This window comes from Xenopus tropicalis, chromosome 5 (assembly GCF_000004195.4).
Source record: "Xenopus tropicalis strain Nigerian chromosome 5, UCB_Xtro_10.0, whole genome shotgun sequence".
Lineage (NCBI taxonomy): Eukaryota > Metazoa > Chordata > Amphibia > Anura > Pipidae > Xenopus > Xenopus tropicalis.
The window spans coordinates 113,595,178-113,614,297 of NC_030681.2; positions in this window are offsets into that span (position 1 = coordinate 113,595,178).

Genomic DNA, 19,120 nt, shown 5'->3' on the forward strand with positions numbered 1-19,120 from the left:
TTCACTGGAAATCCATACCAGGAGAAAACATTTGCTCACCCTAGCTGCTGCTTTTCCAGAGCAACTCTTTAATTGAGCTACCATAAGACTAAAACTGGCCATATACAGGTCGATTCTAGCTGGTCCCCAGGGCCAAATGACCAAATTAAGCCTGTAGGTGGGGATGTCGGGAGAAGATCCGCTCGCTTGGCAACCTCGCAGACCCTGAGCAGACCCTACCGTGTATGGCCACTTTTACACTTTAAATGACGAAGGTGATGGGTTTTGTCAAAATGTTAATTTCCTACAAAACCTCTATGTATGTGGAATTATCTGGCTCAGCAGAAAATGCAGAACATACATAAATGTTCATTATATGAATGAATGGCACATGTGCACTAATCATAAGGCACAATTTATTTTTACCATCATAGGATTTGCATTCCTCAATTTTTCTTTTCTTTTTAAATTTTTTTTTTAAAAAACATTTGTTTCATTCCTCACATTCTACTGTGTTCCATTTCTAATACGTGACTTGCACTCTGGATCCCACATAAACACATTTTGTACTCAAATGTTCCTTCTTGTATCTTCTGCAAAAGAACTCATAAAAAACACTCAAATCCATGCTATGCTTTTGCAAAATTCACTTTTTGATATGGATTTCTTTTCCTTCCAGTGACTTTCCACTTATAAAGTATTTCTAACTTTGTGCTTACTTACCCTGCAGAAATGTAATTATAAAGCAAAATATGTTCACTGTCAGTGGCTGAGAGCTCATCAAAACATTAATGTATCTGTGACAGTGAGCACTGTGAGCTTGAACGTTTGTTGATGTAAGCATTATCATGGCAAGACTAGATGAATCTCAGTTTTTCCAACCACTAGCTTCATTGATTTAATGACATTAGCAGTCAATTTTGGCCCAGAAATACTAAACGTTAATAGGCTAATTAACATGACACTGAGTGAAATTAACAAGCATTTCTGTTATATATATATATAGGAACAAAACTGCAAGTTCATGGTTTGTATAACCCCAAGGTTGCTTAATGCAAATCCCTCAGTCAGAAGTAGAATTTATTGTTTGACTTTCAGAACAAGTGACCTTGAGTACACATAATACAAGTCTTTAGTCTTCCTCATTAGTGTGAGACCAATGCTTTTTTACCAGGTATATAAACTAATAATATATGTAGACTGACTGACATTGTCCTAACAAAGGAGCCTTAATAATATTATTATTATTATTATTTAGGCCTTAGTTATATGTCAGCTTCTATGATATGGGCAACGATTACTGCATTGAACTCTGCATAGTTTGCTATCATGACTAATACACATAAGGACACTAGTGATGAGCAAAATTATTCTGCAGGCATGGATTCACGTAGATTTTTTGTGTTTCACTATTGACGGATTGTTTTGCGAAACAGGCGGAAAAATCTTTGCGAAGAAGATTGTTGTGCGCGTCATAGAAAATTGTTGCTTTGGTCATTCTTTTCACTTCACAACAATTTTTTGACATGCAACATTTTCGGCTGTTTTGCAAATCTTTTCAGACAAATTAATAACAATAACGGGTATATATTTAAAAAGGGAAGCTTTATGTAATGTGGCCACCAAATCAGGATGATTGTTTGACACTGGGCCATTAATTGGATCATAACAAGGTCATATGTGTGACATATAAACAACCGCAAAAAATCCTCTGCACTCACCCATTATCAATATGTAGAAATAGGACATTAGGACATTTCTGTACATTCAGCTACTAAGAAATGCCTTCCCTCCCCACCCCAAAAAGAGGGATTGTTTGTCCGTACATTGCAATATACTTCAAGCTGGCCAACTACGTGTGGAGGGAAGGCATTTCTTAGTAGCTGAATGCACAGAAATGTCCTAATGTCCTATTTCTACATATTGATAATGGGTGAGTGCAGAGGATTTTTTGCGGTTGTTTATATGTATTTTGTGGTCACGGCCTCATTGCACCCCCACCTAATGGTTTACAATTTAGTGGTTGAGCACAACTTTCCCTTTTTCTTGTGTTATTGTTTATACAGGAGCAGTGGCCAGCTCCATGTTGTAGCCCCCACTATTCCCAGCTACAGTCATGTGATCCCAATGGAGCCAATAAAAGGGCAACCATATGGGAGTTTTAACCTTATACGCAAGCATGTTGCAGGTAAAACTTAGTCCCTTTGCTCAGTACTAATCTTAAATTACTTATATAGGTCAGTCAGTGTAGGACTGGCCAGAAGGGATGACTTTGACGTAGTTGGCCAGCTTGAAGTATATTGCAATGTACGGACTAGAGATGTAGCGAACCTCACAAAAAAAGTTCGCGAACTTCCGCCAAAAAGTGCGAACTTTTGCGAACTTTGCGAACCCCATAGACTTCAATGGGAAGGCGAACTTTAAAAACTAGAAAAGCCATTTCTTGCCAGAAAACTGATTTTAAAGTTGTTTAAAGGGTGCCACGACCTGGACAGTGGCATGCAGGAGGGGGATCAAGGGCAAAAATTTTTCTGAAAAATACGTTGTTGACACAGCGTTGCGTTTTGTGCTGTAAAGGGCTGAAATCACACTACATTTCTAAACTTGTGTAATAAACTGCTTTAAAACGTCCGGCTTCTACATGCCAATCAAGTTGTGTAACGGTTACAGCCGGTTCACACGCAAAGACAAAACGCCGCAGTAGTGGATACGGAATATATTATTGCTGGTGGAAAAACATCGCTCAGGTGATTTTATTGCAATGCAATGTCACTACTATGTGTAACGTGTTTGGTGCACTACTATGAATAACAGCAAACAGCACTGGACACGTTAAAGAACAGTAAGTTAAATAAAAAGCTGCAGTACACAATGAAAAGAAGAGTAACAGTAATCAGAAAATAAAAGCAGTCCTTACAAGGACTATTGGGTTACAGCAGATGAGATCAGCAGGACAGTTGCCCACATCAGCTACATACAGAGCAGTAGAAAGTAGATTACTAGTCAGCAAAGCTACCTAAACTGTCCCTCAAACCCCTGCACAGCTCTCTCCCTATGCTAACTCATCAAGCACACACAGGCAGAATGTAAAATGGCTGCTGGGCTTCGGTTTAAATATGGAAGGAAGTGGTCCGGGGGTTGTCCAGGAGGGAGAGCTGCCTGATTGGCTGCTATGTATCTGCTGGCTCTGGGGTGAGAGGTCAAAATTTGGCTCCAGCTAAGGCGAACCCAAAATTGCGAACTTCGCTAAAAGTTCGCGAACTTGCGAACTTGCGAACACCCGATTTTCGTGCGAATTAGTTCTCCGGCGAACAGTTCGCTACATCCCTAGTACGGACAAACAATCCCTCTTTTTGGGGTGGGGAGGGAAGGCATTTCTTAGTAGCTGAATGCACAGAAATGTCCTAATGTCCTATTTCTACATATTGATAATGGGTGAGTGCAGAGGATTTTTTGCGGTTGTTTATATGTATTTTGTGGTCACAGCCTCATTGCACCCCCGCCTAATGGTTTACAATTTAGTGGTTGAGCACAACTTTCCCTTTTTCATATGTGTGACATCCCTTCCACTGTGCATGATGTCACTTTTGCTAGAAGTGATGTCACTTCAGTGCCACACCATCCTTCGCACCCTCCAATCCTCCGCTACTGATTTATACAGGTATGATCTGGCAGCAGCTGGGGAGGTTTTCTATTTATTTTTTTCTTTTAAGAATTTAACTGACTATGATGGTGCCCAAGGGCTGCCCCCTTAAACTGCCACCCTAGGTACTGGCCTTTGGGTGCTCATATATAAATATGGCTCTGTATACTACACATACTGCTTGACCTTGTAACTCCTGCCCTCATTTGGGGGTTATGTAAAGTAAAGTGCAAATTTTGCCACTATATTTATGTATTTATAATCAACAGGTAGCATTTCCTGGTCAAATGTTTAGAAGTGCACATCTTATTTGTTGCTGTGGGTGCCTTTTAAAGCCAAATTTACATACTGTATACAGTACTATCTGACAGATTCATAAAGTAAATATTGCCCTTTTACATTTAGTGATGGTCTGTGTGCTTCCTCAGAGATCACATGACAGGAAATAATGCAGCTCAGACTGAAACAGGAAGAAGTGTAGGAGCAAAAGGCAGAACTGTGTGCATTCATTGGCTGATGTGACCTAACATGTATGTGTGCCCTTAGTTTGTTTGTGTAGAAATAATGCCTACCAGACTTGAAGTATGATTAGAGTCTTATCACAGTAAATCAATGGCCACAATTGCATCAGGTGCAATGCCTTCTGACAACGATGGACTTGTGGAAGAAAATGTTGCATTGTGGTTGTGCCTGAAACTACACTTTGTACAATGTGATGACAGTTTTAAAAGAGAAGGAAAGTCATTTTGGCATTTTACTGCCAATAGATTCCCCACATTAGCAGGGTCGAATTTATACTGCGTGTGCCCCTAGGCCACCTGAAGTCGCACCCCACCCTGCCCCTACACATGCGCAGTAGCTCACCTACTCCCCACCGCTCCCTCACTGCTAGTTGCTAGCTCTTCTCATCTGGTCCAGGAGCACTGAGAAATTGGCACACAGGAGAGGTACTGTAAACAAATCTCCTGCTCTCCTATTTCCTCAGTGCTCCATGGAAAAACAAATGCAGCTGGGTGGCATCCCGCCCCTAAGATCTCATCGCCCTAGGCCTGGGCCTTTGTGGCCTTCCCACAAAGGATTTTTCTGAGAGAGGAAGTCAGACACCCGAACATCATGTTTACAAAAAAGGAGACAAGAAATCCTGTGTTTCTTTTGATAGAGGACTCAGTGCAGCTTATTGCTGTATTTACATATACCTTTTTGATAAAGCTTACTCACCTTGTAGCACACTTTACTATGCAGATCAGTGTTGCACACAGATTGGCTTTTCTAAAATCTTTACCCATCAGTGGTCTATCTTATACTCTTTATTCCTTTAAACACATTTATAGATGCAGTCCATCTGACCACTACTAATGCATACTTCTACTTACAGATGCAGACTTCTAAGCCTCCTAGCCCATAGTGATATTACCTGCTTTGCCTGATATTAGTAAGGAAATTGCTCTTTGGCCCCTCACTATGGGAAAAATACCTTAAAAAGTAATACTGAAAAAAATTCTGATTCTAAATTTTTGAATCTTTAAATGGCCCTGCTCAGCACAATTACCCACTTCACATGCAGTCAGCACTTCCAAGGAACACCAGTGGGTTCATGAGATTACCGTTTAAATCAATATAGAGTGATTCCAACCAGTTCTGTAGATCAATTAATCACCTCTACTACGAAACGCATGGGGCCTTATGCCATTGCCCTTAAGCTTTTTTATTTCAATTGCTTTGGTAATTACCGTAATCTTGTTAAGGGATCAATATCCTGCAGTGATGTAAAAAGGGGTTTTAGACAGGATCTCAGACCATTGTGGTCTGAATGATCTATTATAATGATAGCTAGCATCCCAGCCAAAAACATGAGAGAAAGAAGGGTTTTTACAATAGTTATTTTACTCCCCTATGCAAGCAAAATGTGATTTTTTTTTTAATTGTGCAAACATTTCTGTGAATTTGCTAGATATCACATATTTTTATGTACAAATCCAACTTTATACGATGAGGGCAGTGAGGTTGTGGAATGCCATTCCTAGTAATGTTGTGATGGCAGATTCTGTTAATGCCTTTAAGAGGGGCCTTGATGAGTTCTTGAACAAGCATAGTATCCAAGGCTATTGTGATACAAAAGTCTACAGTTAGTATTGATGTTGGTATATATGGTTTATGTATGTGAGTGTATAGATAGGTCAGTATGGGTTTGTCTGTGCTGGGTTTACTTGGAAGGGCTGAATTTGATAATCTCCCAAATTTCCACCTGGTTGCATCTATAAATATTAGAAATGTTGTTTTTACAAAAAATTCTCTGATACTATAAACTCAGCACACATTTTACTCGCATATAGTCAATCACAACTTAAGGTGGCCATACACTGACTGACCTATGCAGTAGTCTCAACCATCAGCTCATGAGCTGAATTGACTGATACTGTACAAAGACATATGCATGGCCGCCACCTTTGCATTATTCTGTTGAAACTGCAGGAAGTGATGAGGAGCCGCAGATCTGTAGATCCTTGATCTACAAAGATTGCAGAAGTATTGGTCAAAGTGAGTGATCCCCAACCATTAGCTCATGAGAAACATGTTGCTCACTGCCCTCTTTCATGTTGCTGCCAGTGGCCACAAAGTAGGTGCTCATTTGTACACGTCTGGTTTGGAAGCACAGTTTTACTCCAAGCAGAGCCTCCTAAAGGCCAGCGAGCCACACCAAATAGCCAATCGCAGTTCTTTTTTGGCATCCCCCAAAAACTTTTCCAATGTTTTTGTGGCTCACCAACATTATTTATATCTAAATGTGGTTCATGAATAAGAAAGGTTGGGGATCCCTGGTCTAAGTAGTCCAATTTTTGGAAAACATGCCCAGATGGTAAGGCAGTATGATTTGAAATTAGGCTAACTGGCCAACAAAAGGTGGACATGTATGGCCAGCTCTAACTATTTATATAACTTATTTTTTCTCTTTTACTTGCTTGTCAGGCAGTTTTATTTGGTGTAGAATTAAGTGGCTAAAGTGTGCTATTAATTGCACAAACATTTATTTGCCACTTGCATATACCACATGTTAAAAAAATATAGGAAGAAATGAAAAAAAAAACTTGTGATGTGTTTTTGAAATACATGAGGCAATGCAGCAGCTCACATCACTATGATGGACAGAGCAAAAACTCAGTGATAAATGTTCTCTATAGAGTCAGAGCCATTTCAGACTTGACATGTCAGAGGGTCACAAAGGTTCAAGTACTAATCCCACGGATGCAAGTGCTAAAGCCTTAAGGGGTGGAAAATTGCTTCCCATAGAACTCATCCACTGAGCAATTGCTCCCATAGAATTTGCTGGATTAAAAGGCTTTTAATTACATAATGACACAAACATACAGTATATACAGGTATAAGATCTGTATCTGATGAATGCTGGGTACCTGGAAACAAGGTTTTTTTTATAGTTTGGATTAAACAGAAAATGTAAATGTTATGGCTTATGTAGGAAAGGCACAGAAATGCTAAGTGAAGTCAAGAAATAAATATAAATATATTTCTTATAGGCATACCTGATTCATTGTAAATATTGGCTTATCTTTAACGCTGTTAACTCGGGTATTATAGTTGCCATGTGACATGAAACACGCTCAAATTTTAAAAAATACTATGTTTATTATTATTACAATAATGAAATAACACAGCACAAATAATTAGATCTACAAGAGTTATATATGTACTTAGCTTTGGTTATTTGCTGGGTTTATTCCATATTTTTGGGAGGGAATTTCTTAGTTTAGATTTTCAGTTTGGCAATCTTCTGCACCACTGCTACTAAAGTCCAAAATTCCAAACAATATTCTTAAAATAGGTCGCTTACAGCCCTTCTTTCAGCTTAGCATATTGTAACAGTTGACCCCCCTTTTTTCAATATTTTGGGCATAGAGAAAGAGTAAACCATCTTGTGAATCGGTAACCCTCTGCTTCGCAATTCACCCATGCAACTGACAAGAACCATTTCCCAACCCCTCTAAGCCTTACAGTTTCATGCAAACCTTCTGCTTTTTAGAGAATCTGCCCATCACTCACTATGGAAATCAGAGCGATTTCAAATCACAGATTCTATAATTTTGCAATCAAACAAGGTGAGAGGGGGGACGTTGCATAAAACCTAAGGATAAATGGGAAACTGTACCCTGCAGCATAGAAATCATGGTTTCAAAGCAAACTTTACTCTTCACTTATGAAGGAAAAGTACAATCATTTTCTATCACTCACAGTTGGGAAATGCTTAGAGTTGTACTTTGCATATTTTTTTCATTCATACCCAATATAACTAGGTTTGACAGTAGAGGCAGCCACCTAGCGTGCAACTTTGTAGCTTTTCCCCCTACCAGCGGAAAAAAACAAAAAAAAAAACACTCTTCCAGCCACCTAAAGAGTTGAAAGGGTGAACAGTAGTGGAGGTGGCAGGACTTGCTCTTGTAGCAAATGGCTGCTGGTGGACAGAAGAGTAACAGGGCAGCAAGCAAGAGCAGGAACAAGAGGTACTTGCCTAGGGCACTAGTCTCTCAGTCTGGCTCTGGTTTGAAGTTGATGTTTCCAAATAAATTCCCAGGGGTACCACAGATGATCTGCTTAAGAGAAGAAAAAGTGTAATATACATAACAAGGGAGCAATGTCAATGTGCAGAGTAAGAGAACTGAACACTAGTGGTCCAATATAGCATTTAGATTCTCAACATTATGTAACTTCTAGAGCAATTCAGTAACTATAACAACATTTTCTCATCTTAATATCATAAGGCACATGCAACTTGCATAATCTGACAAGCTCCTAATAGTATATGAGAATATTAATGCAAGGCCTCACATGCTAATATATTCTGGCTATCCTAGCGGGGACTCTCCTCATATACCGCCAGTCAAATTCAGAGATATCATTAGAAAAATCCCAAGTATATGAGTCACATTTTTCATTACTAACTTTGCATTACATTTTCCAAGTTGTCTTTTCTAAATATATACAATAAATGTAAATGAAATTGAAGATATTGTTACTGGCAAACAATATATTGCTTTTTTATTTGTATAAACAAATTCTGTGACAAAGTATAAACTTTAACATAATTACATTTGAGTGTCTATATATCAAAATCAAATGACAAATATTGTTAGGGTGCTTTTGTATTTCAGAGTAGCTAGATCATGTGCCTAAATACCAACTAAACTAATTTAAAGCATAATGTTTGCATTTATACAAGTATGAAAAGAAAGTTGCTCCTGAGTTCTTTCTGTCTAAATGAATGTTCACTAACTGAGTAATGTTACTGGACACAACCAAACAGAAACAGTTTGTTCTTTAAGCAGTTATAGGCATACAGTACATATAAAATGTGAGACTCCACTAGGTGGCTGTAAATTTGGAAGACACACCTAGAAATCAATGCACGTCTAATGAGCAATTTAACAAATCGGCAACAAAATGAACTACCTAAATAAATGAATGGAAGAGATAACAATACAGTGTTTATCAAGGCTGCCTGGGGTTCTGCATTTGATACAGGTTGGGTCACTTTCTACAAGATGTTTGTATACTCTCCCAATTATTGTATAGGTTCTATCTCCATATTCCAGTTTTCTCCCACAATCCAAAAATATAAAGGCAGATGGATTCTGTGATGAAATTTGTTTATTATGGATATTTGCCTGCTTATTACACAGCTGTAATTAAATAGTGACACATGATGTATAGTGATTAGCGAATCTGTTCCTTTTCGCATAGCCAACACATTTGCAAATCTTTAAAAAGATTTGTGAAACAGCAAAAAACTTGTTGCACACATTTAAAAAAATGACGTGTGTCAAAGAAACTGTCGCACACATCATTACTCAATGCGGGTGGCAATTTTTTGTCACACGTGTAATTTTCCCACGGTGCATTTTGATGCCCGTTTTGTGAATAAATCTGCCAATGGTGAAACTCCTACTCCAGGCTGCAACCTTGTTCCAGTGTCCCAGACATCCCCTGTGCCTAGTAAAGCTGGGTGCATGCACAATACAGAAATAGGTTCTGTACTACACATGCACTCACCCAGGGAGACACAGGGATTCTCCTCAAACGGTACCACAGGCTGGAGCATTTGAGAGGAAAAGGAAACCCAGCCTGGTGTAGCAGGTAAGCAAGTTGGATTATTTGGGGATGTCTAACAACTTGGTAATAGTTTTCTTATTTTACCATTGTTATTAGTTACTATCTCACCTAAATAAACGTTATTGTGTCTTCCAACTCTAAATTATCCTTTAATACTTTTCTTGACCAAACATTAGTGTGTTCAACAAGTCTCACAAATATGTTCCTCTTTTCAACCCAAGTGAACTACGTGTGTATCACTATGTAATTGATTAATAGAGTACAGCCAGGGAATTCCATGGCTTAAATCCTGGCTTAATGTCATCTGCACCATGCGTTAGCCCTTGTATTTAAAGACTCACCTGATTCCTCTAGCTTTTATTTTATACTGACATTAAATACAGGGACCTGTATTAAATACACACACTAAAATGCCTTAAGCTTTTTTTTTTTTTTTTTTTTATCAGAACTGGGCCTATGGTGCTAAGGTAAAATTCAAGTTACATGCAAAATTGCCTTGGAAATAGGTTTATACCTGTTTACTAAACGAGACCCCACAGGATATGTAATAGAATTGAAAATTGCTAGCGTTGTGGTTTTACAGTACAGTACATCTGCGTGTAGCTGCATGGTAGAGAATCCCCATTGATTTATATAGATTTTTGCAGACATTATAGCTTTTAGCATAAAATGGACATAAATATTGCACAAGCATATTCTGCATATGTAGAGTATACTGTATATAATAATCTACAGTAAAACACAGTTACCTTAACATTTAATATTCATTTACCCTGTAGCTACTGGAAATATAACATTCGTTATTAACCCTTAAGGACTGTGTAAGCAGCTTTTTTAATTAAAAAGATAAAAACATAACACACAAGCAGAATAATGCCCTATACTTTTAAGATTATAAATAGGTACAAGTGAACAAATTGAGCAATTGGTTGTTTTACCTGAGGCAAAATGTTTTGCAAATCTGCATGAAAAATTTGCCATGCATTCTGTTTGATTCATATAGATGTAGGAATAAATTGTTGCCAAAACTTTTTTCACCACTTTTCTGAGCAGCAATCACAGATAGTGATGAGCGAATCTGTCCTGTTTCGCTGTGCCATTAAATTCGCTACACGGCAAGAAAATTTGCGACAAATGTGCGAGACGCACTTGTTGCACGATTTTTTTGTCGCCCGCATCTTTTTTGTCACTCACTGTCTATATTTTTATTGCCCGCGTCTATTTTTTTGTCGCCCGCGCTTTTTGTACGCGACCACACCCAATTTGACACAACCACTCCCAATTTGACCGACTGCAGCCAATTTGACGCACAACAAAAAAAATCAGTGCAACAAATTTTTCTGCAGCGAATTTTCACAGAAGTTTCGCACAAACAATTCACCAATGGCGAAATGCGGAAATTCACTGCGAATCCATGCATGGTGAAAAAATTTGCTCATCACTAATCACAGATATTAATGTGCATCAGATGTTCCACCTGAACCATGAGGGCATCCCAGCTTTATATTCTTGTATTTCAAAGAATCTAGAACCCCTCACACAACACCTTCCCAATACTATACCAGTTATTGTTTCCACATTTACATTTCCATTCCTAAAACAAATTTTTTTGCAACAGTCTTACAATATATTCTTTCCAACTACTGTTGTAGAGTAGCAGGAGCTGAAGGGTACTTTTTACTGCCTTAGGAGGATGCCAAACTGACATGGAGGTGCATGATCTGCATAAAAGCACTTGGCCTTTGGCCTCATGCTTCTATATAGTCATTAAACACCTTGGTGACTTATAATACCCTTTATTTTACAATGGGGGGCACTTTATTTATTTTATATTTCTACAGTGCTCTACTTTTAGATGTGTACACACATGTATACACAAACACTTTTTATTTACGTATTAATTTTACACTTTTGTGTTTTGTTTTTCACCTAAAAACAGTTTATTTTAGCAGTGTGACTAATGGATCAGGTATTTCGACTTAGGTAAACCTATGCACGTTGGGTATCAAACTTTTTAGTGGACCCCTGGTGTTCATATGTAGGGTGTTTTTTTTGGGTAACCTAATGAGCTGTAGGTTTACCCCACATAAAATGCTGTCAAATCAAATGCTGTTGATTATTCTGTAACAGAAATAATAGATCATATGGAGTATGTTCACCTTGGGGGGGGGGGCATGTTGGGTATCAAACTGTTCAGTGGACCCCTGGCTTTCATATGTTTTATCTTGGTAGCTAATAATATGTAGGAGATAAGATGTGGAAGATTTCACAAATTTGTATAAAAACTGATAACTTTAGGAAAGCATTGCAACTTTGTAGTTTGGAATAGACAGCCAGTTGTATCTATTTTAAATTTTTCAGAATTCATTCTTTCCAAAAATGTATAGTTTTCTAGGGTAAACCTTCTGCTAGTAGAATTTTTGGCTAAAGTATGCAGCTTTTTGGAGCAGTGCTTTGGAAATTTGGTAATGTACTGCTGGGAGTTTTTGACCTATACAAGTGAGAAATGCCCATAGAACTATAAGTATTTGGTATTGGCGCATCCAGGAGACATGGGACTTTTCAAAACAGTTGTATTTCTGTGCATAAAATAATTTGTTTCTAGTATATGTGTATATATTATGGGAAAAAAATATATAGACAACAACAACAAGAGATACACTGCACTCTATATGTATTTTGTGGTCACAACCTCATTGCACTAATGGTTTAAAATTTAGTGGTTGAGCACAACTTTCCCTTTGTCTCCCACATTTCGGGCTGGCCAGAGTAATTCCCACATAATATATAACTTGCATTCTAAAAACTAAATGAAACATTATTCTTTCCATTAGTATGGCTTTATGATTGCTGAGTTATCAGGAACTCTGTCTTCACTACAGAAAAAATCAAATTGGTAAAAAATAAAGAATTGTTTTAAAATACTGTAAGACATCATGAAAAATGGGATTGCCGGATTTAAGATCTTTCTGGAAACAGGCTACTAAATAACAGAGCCCATACAAAAGGAAAACAATAATTAACAAAATAAAGACATTTTGTTGAATATTAATAGCTATAAAAATGCTAATGGCATTGCAGCATCATGTGATTAATATTGTAACAGCGCAGCAGAGAGCAAAGAGTTTTGAAACCTCCTCCCCATCATGACATGTGTTAGCTCTGGTTTTTACTGACCTTGTGGAAGACATACCCAAACCTCTCCATTATTTTTGCATGCCATTAGCCTAATTTTTGAGTTCATCAGAACAACCGGGACAGTTTAACACTAGCTGCATTTAATGATGACCCTTTAATTTATCATGCTGCCTCACGCACAGCCATTTATAATAGAAAAGCTGCAGCTAGTCACATGTTTACAATTGATCTAGGTCAGAAACAATTAAATTAGGTAGATAAATTAGAAATGTAAAGATTTTCATGCCTGTAGCAATGTCCTCTATTAACCTTTAGTCATGTAAATCCCTTAGATGCTGTCTTGGACTAGAAATATCTCAAATGTACATTTTTATTGCACATTCATTTAATTTTTTTATGTCATTGAATTATTTACATAGTTTATAGAATGGTTCGCACTTAGTTTATTAATTCTGTATCCCCTTTGTCCATTTTATACCTGCCAGAGTAATGCTATCTAAATTCCATTGTTCAGGTATACATGAGCATTTAAGAAGACTACATCTATTATAGATTCAGACTGGAGCCTTCTTAGTAGCTTAACAGTTGCATTTAAATGCAGAAATCTGACAGCTGAGGTAATAAATATAATACTTCTTAGTAAGTAAACACCACTGACCAATTGTCTGGTAACTGTGAGATGATTACAATTTTAGAACAGGTATGGGATCCATTATCTGGAAATCTGTTCTGGAAAATCCATCTCCCATAGACTGAATTTTAACCAAATAATTTACATTTTGTAAAATGATTTACTTTTTCTTTGTGATATTAAAACAGTACATTGATCACAGCTAAGATATAATTAATCCTTATTGGGGTCAAAGCAATCCTATTGGGTTTAATTAATGTTTATATGATTTTTCAGTAGACAAGATATGGAGATCCAAATTACAGGAAAGTCGTTTGAAAGCATCCATTACTGTGGGAAAATGTTTTTCTTTCCTTTATTACTTTCATATTTTTTTGGTTATAATTTGAACTGCTGAGAAAGCTGCACATAAAATGAACAGAAAGTGTGTGCCTTAATTGATCAAATTTCCTACTGGAGATCAATGAGATATAGATCGGGAAAACTGAAAATGCATTGTGTAGTTTGTTTTTTAGCAGAGCTGCAAAATCCCATACAAGTAAATAGAGAGCTGTGAAGTGCCCCTCTGACATTCAGTATTATTATTATTTCATGTAGTGAACTATAATTTCACCCTTTGCTATAAGTTGCTAGGTTTCTTCATTTCTGTCCACCCCAGTATTGGCATATTGACTACATCTACAGTTGTATTGTCCGTGGGACCCTATCTCTTGCATCACTGTGCATTTTCAGTCCAAGTTAACTTTCCATTTTCTCTTTCTGTAATAACACAGGTAACACAATTTAATGTTAATCATTTAAATCTTCACCTGAGTATTTCTGAGCATAAAAACAAGGCTAAAGGTGGCCATACAAATTAAGATTCACCAAACAAGCTGATCTTTCCCCTGATATGCCCACCTACGATAGGTGATATCAAAGTAATGCAATCGCTTGGCCAAACAATCAAATTACAACAATGGGAATAAGAGCCTTCAGAGCAAGAACCACATCAATGAACCAATGTGGTTCATGATCTGAGCTAATGCTCCACGTACCCTCAGCCTTAAAGGGGAGCTGTCAATAATGCAAAGGTTTTATTATTTTTACTTCAAGTTTTTGAGATGGTTTATTGGCATGCTTCCTCAACCAAACATTTTCTTCCTGCTGCAAGCTTCATTAGCATCATTTATTTATATACTTTACATTAACTTGTAATGAACAGGGGTCTTACAATAATTTAACAAACAAGGGTTGCAGAGTAAAAATAGGATTAAAGTGCCCTACTTGCAAGAGTTTACAATGTAAAGGGTTAAGGTACATTTGAAACATAAGGTATGTAAAAACTATTGGTTATTTAATTTAATGTCGGATCAATCAAGATAGATTGCATATGCTTCCCTAAACAGATTGGTCTTTAGGGAGCATTCGAAAGTTTGGAAGGAAGGGAAGAGCCTGATGGGTTAAGGCAGAGAGTTTCAGAGACAGGCAGAAGCCTGAGAGAAGTCTTGCAGTCGGGTATGCAATGAAGTGATGAGAGGAGAAGAGAAACAAAGGTCAGAGGCAGAGCGCAGGTTGCGTGAAGGAATGTATTTTAAGATCATAGCTTAAAAATAGGGCAGCGGCTAATGTGGAGAGATGAGATAGATGAGTCTAGCAGCAGCATTTAGAACAGACTGAGCTGTGAAAGCCGATATGTTGAAATGCCTGCAAATTGGATGTTGCAGTATTCAAGGTGGGAGATAATAAGAGACTGTGCAGATTTTTTATGCTGTGTAAAAAACAGTGAAGAAATTAACCACACATCACCAGGCTTCGCCACATAAAAAACACTGTAAAATCAGCATCATTTTTTTAAGTGTTTTTTTTTCCAAAGAAACTTCCCTAAAATAATGGCGTAAAACCTGGCGTTAAGATGGCGAACATCTCCCACTGTTCTCTCACAGGTTTTTACACATTTTTTTTGCCGAATTTCATTTTAGACAGCATAATAAATAGGCCCCTGAGTGTTTTAGTTGTATCTAAGCTGATGTAAGGTCATATTTGGGCAATGTTGCCCAAATATTGGCAGATAAATCAACAAGATTTGGCAAGTATTTCAATGTGTAGAGTTAGAAAACAGATGGGAGTCTAAGATAATTTCTAGGCAGTGTGCAATGGGGTAAAATCATTCCACCAGCAGCCACAAGCACCCCTCTTCCTCCCCACTGCTTTCAGGAGACAAGTGCCCTACTTGCAGTAATAATCTGGCCAAAATGCAAATGTAGGTAAGTGATGTGACCTAAATTGGAGTTGATTTAGGCCAGATGATTACAGCAAGCAGGATGCTTATCTCCAGCTCCTGAAAAACAGACAGCACTTTTTACTTAGGAGAAAATCACATGCATAACTGGCAGCAGCAAGTAAAAGGCAAAGATGAAAGCCATGTATACAATGTTACGTAAATAACAAAAAAAATTATTTGTTTAATTGGAAACATATGTAAAATGTATTTTTATGATATTTCCTTAAAAAGAGACATTTCTGTGCAATATACAACAAAAAAGACACTAAATAAAACAAGGATCTTTCCCTTCTTTGAGTCATTTAAATTGTTTTCATATAAAAGATTTAGTTAAAATCAAAACAGTCATCAATGTCAAAATGGAACAGTAAAATGTTACTAAAATCCCAGTGCTTGCATAGCATTTCAATAACTTTGACAGAATTACTGATTAGTAGAGAAAATTCAATTATTTTTTCTCATTTTATCAAATGAACATCTTTCAGGTTCCTATACCAAATAACAAGTTTCTGAGCTAGAATAAAAGTTCCTAATCAAAATGCCAAATGATCTAGCAAATTACAGTGTAGTTCATTCTATCTGTGTTTAAAGGTACTGTCTATTGCTACAAAGCAATGTCTCTGTTTTATGGACTACTGTTTAGATGCATTGTATTGATCATTGATTTTATATTATTTTACAAAACTAAGAACAGTGCCAAAAAGTACCTGTAATAACGTTTCCATCAAACTGTAATAGTGGCCATGTATGGGCCAAGCCTGTTCTGTATCCATTCAGTGAACAGATCGATATTAATGGTACAGTGTGTAAAGTAACTGGGTTTGCTGTGGGATCTTTAAAACATTTAGCCATATAGCTAAGCAGCTACTTTAGCTTAAATGAAATCCATTTGCTTTAGAACACTTCTACATACCAGCACAGAAATCCCTCAGAAGCAGGCCAAACTGCTGTTCATATAGCCAACAACAGAAAGTCCTCTGCACTCACCCATTATCAAAATACTGGACACAGGACATTAAGACATTCTGGGGCCGATTCACTAAACTTTATCGCGTCTAAATTTTCGCGACTTATCGCACGATTCACTATAAGCACACTTGCGCTAATTTACGCGCGATATTGCATGCTTATTTAACTCGCGAAGACTATTTTTATGCGGTATTTGACGGTACATGCGTTAAATAACACACGCGTATAGTCGCCGCATATAAATAGTAGCTTATAAATAGTGTATATAAATTGTCGCCGCATATAAATAGTGTATTTAAATATTAGCCACATATAAATGGTATCATATAAATAGTAGATGCTTATAAATAGTAGCCACTAGTGATGAGCAAATGTGTTCTGGTTATCTTTAGTGAAAAATTAGCAAATCTTTTGAAAGATCCACGAAACGGCAAAATGTTGTGCGGCAAAAAAATTGTTGCCCGCGACTATTATTTTTTTACGCCTGTGTCATTTTTTGGACGTGCGGGGAATTTTTGCGTGGTGAATTTTTTCATGCATTTTGCCATTGGCAGATTGTTTTGCGAAACGCATGAAAAAATTTGCTGCGGAAAAATTTGCTGCACGTCCAAAAATTCGCTGCGAATCCATGCCTGGCAAAACATTTCATCACTTGTAACCGCATATAAATAGTCGTGCGAATGAACACATGCCATGTTAGCCATACACGCCAATACTTGCGGAAAATTACTGTATTAAAAATTACCATTTCTCTGCAAACTGGCGGCTGCATCACTCTAGGGGAAACACATACTTGAATAAATAACACTGCAAAGTCCATATTTTATTGCCAAAAGTTCATTAACTGTACTTTTCTATAATTATCGCCTGCCTGAAGTAGGTGTTAATTTTCGCATAGCCTAATGCGATATTTAGCGCGCCTTACTGTTTGTGAATCATGCGTTAGTATTCTTTTCTGTGCGCTAATTAACACATGCGTTAAAACTAGCAAATGCGGTCGCGCGAAAAATAACGCATGCGATATGGCGACTTAATGCACGCGATAATACTATAGTGAATCGCGCGATCATTATCGCATCTAATTTAACGCAAAAAAGAGTGCGATAAAATTTATCGCACTTTAGTGAATCAGCCCTTCTATGCATTAAGCTACCAAGAAATGCATTCTCCTTTAAGCAAAACAGTGATTGTTTGTCCATATATTGCAATATACTTCAAGCTGGCTAACTATGTAAAAGTCATCCCCAGTCTGGGGAAGTGTAGCCCATTCCTACACTTACCTGATTCATTAAGAATTCTACTGCTTCAATATAAATTTAGGAAAGAGACTGAATTTTACCTGCAACTTGCTTTTTTTAGAGGTTAACACTCCCAAATGGTTGCCTTTTTATTGGCTCCACAGGGATCACCTGTAGCTGGGAATGATGGGAGCTACAACATGGGGCTGGCCACTGCAAGAAAGGAAAAGTCGTGCTTGCCACAAAATTGTAAACCATAAGGTTGGGGCAATGAGGCTGTGACCACAGACTTCATAAAGACAGAAACAAGAGGTCAACTACACTCATTAGCCATTATCTATCTATCTATGTGTATATTAAGCTACTACAAAATGCCCTTCCCTTGGAACAAAACAGGGATTGTTTGTGGTCACAGCCTCAAGCAGGTGTAGTAAATACTGTAGAGCTACAAGAGGGAGCTATGAATATTTATCCTTTATAGGCAATACAGTTGACAGGGACAAAAGAATTGACTCTCTGCAATTAAACATGTCCTATGGTCTTCCCTAGTTGAAAATGTCTGCATCTTATTATTACATTGCTTATTAATCTTTTAAATAGTAAGGTGTATCTTACCTTATTCTTTTCCTTAGTACTCCAACTACTGTTAAATATAATTATTCTTGTGCTGTACTAAAAAATGTGAACCATTTTTGCCCCTCAAAATTTCCTTCCCCCTCAATACAAAGTAGGAAAGTCTGAACTTCGATGGTTTATTAGATGGGCAATCGAATTAGATGGGCAATAAATATGTGATACATGGGTTAAGTATGATTTCATTCATTAATAATTCACTTTTTGCAAAGGAACATGCTAGCAGAGAATCAGGTAGACATTATCCTTCAGCATAGTTTTGCCATAAGTATAATGGTAAAAAATAAATGTACAAAGGACCATGGGTGGCAAAAAGATTCCTGATCATTTTTGTAAAGCTTACAGATGTACAATCCTACACTCTTAAACTGCCCATAATGACAGCCATCAGCAACAGTTTTACATATAAAGTGATTATTCTGTTTTCAAAACAGATTATCCTGTCTGGTTAAAATCCCTAAATTTTATTTGCAATTAGTGGAATAAAATCGTTGTGAGTATATCAC